A 1,467-nucleotide genomic window follows, 5' to 3' on the forward strand; every position below is an offset into this window, starting at 1 on the left:
TGGGAGAAGCATCTCTATCCCTGCCATTGGAGCAAACAACTTTGAGCTTAAGCCTCAATTAGTTTCTCTAATGCAACAGAATTGCAAGTTCCATGGACTTCCATTGGAAGATCCTCATCAGTTTTTAGCTGAGTTCTTGCAAATCTGTGACACTGTCAAGACTAATGGGGTTGACCCTGAGGTCTACAGACTTATGCTATTCCCTTTTGCTGTAAGAGACAGAGCTAGGACATGGTTGGACTCTCAACCTAAAGAAAGCCTGGACTCTTGGGAAAAGCTAGTCAATGCCTTCTTGGCAAAGTTCTTTCCACCTCAAAAATTGAGTAAGCTTAGAGTGGAAGTCCAAACCTTCAGACAGAAGGAAGGAGAATCCCTCTATGAAGCTTGGGAAAGATACAAACAATTAATCAGAAAGTGTCCTTCTGATATGCTTTCTGAATGGAGCATCATAGGTATTTTCTATGATGGTCTCTCTGAACTATCCAAGATGTCTCTGGATAGCTCTGCAGGAGGATCTCTTCATCTGAAGAAGACGCCTACTGAAGCTCAAGAACTGATTGAAATGGTTGCAAATAACCAATTCATGTACACTTCTGAAAGAAATCCTGTGAACAATGGGACTAGTCAGAAGAAAGGAATTCTTGAGATTGACACTCTGAATGCCATATTGGCTCAGAATAAAATATTGACTCAACAAGTCAATATGATTTCTCAAAGTCTGTCTGGAATGCAAAATGCACCAAGCAGTACTAAGGAGGCTTCATCTGAGGAAGAAGCTTATGATCCTGAGAACCCTTCAATAGAAGAGGTGAATTACATGGGAGAACCCTATGGAAACACCTACAATCCTTCATGGAGGAATCATCCAAATCTTTCATGGAAGGATCAACAGAGACCTCAACAAGGTTTCAATAACAATAATGGTGGAAGAAACAGATTTGGCAATAGCAAGCCTTTTCCATCATCTTCTCAGCAACAGACAGAGAGTTCTAAGCAGAATAACTCTGACTTAGCAACCATGGTCTCTGATCTGATCAAAACCACTCAAAGTTTCATGACTGAAACAAGGTCCTCCATCAGAAATTTGGAGGGACAAGTGGGTCAGCTGAGCAAGAAAATTACTGAACTCCCTCCTAGTACTCTCCCAAGCAATACAGAAGAAAATCTAAAAGGAGAGTGCAAGGCCATCAACATGGCCAAATTTTGGGAGGAAGGAGAGGCAGTGAACGCCACTGAGGAAGACCTCAATGGACGTCCACTGACCTCCAATGAGTTCCCCAATGAGGAACCATGGGAATCTGAGGCTCAACTTGAGACCATAGAGATTCCATTGGACTTACTTCTGCCATTCATGAGCTCTGATGAGTATTCTTCCTCTGAAGAGGATGAGTATGTCACTGAGGAGCAAGTTGCTAAATACCTTGGAGCAATCATGAAGCTAAATGACAAGTTATTTGGAAATGAGAC

General features: G+C 42.1%; 1 non-coding gene across 1 annotated transcript; it reads right to left on the minus strand.

The window, feature by feature from the left end:
• Nucleotides 1-325: 325 nt before the first annotated feature.
• LOC112766734 (small nucleolar RNA R71) lies at nucleotides 326-433 on the minus strand. Its single transcript, XR_003184532.1, has one exon. It is a non-coding gene; the product is annotated as a small nucleolar RNA R71 (small nucleolar RNA).
• Nucleotides 434-1,467: the final 1,034 nt, after the last annotated feature.

The sequence above is a fragment of the Arachis hypogaea genome, chromosome 2 (assembly GCF_003086295.3).
Source record: "Arachis hypogaea cultivar Tifrunner chromosome 2, arahy.Tifrunner.gnm2.J5K5, whole genome shotgun sequence".
Lineage (NCBI taxonomy): Eukaryota > Viridiplantae > Streptophyta > Magnoliopsida > Fabales > Fabaceae > Arachis > Arachis hypogaea.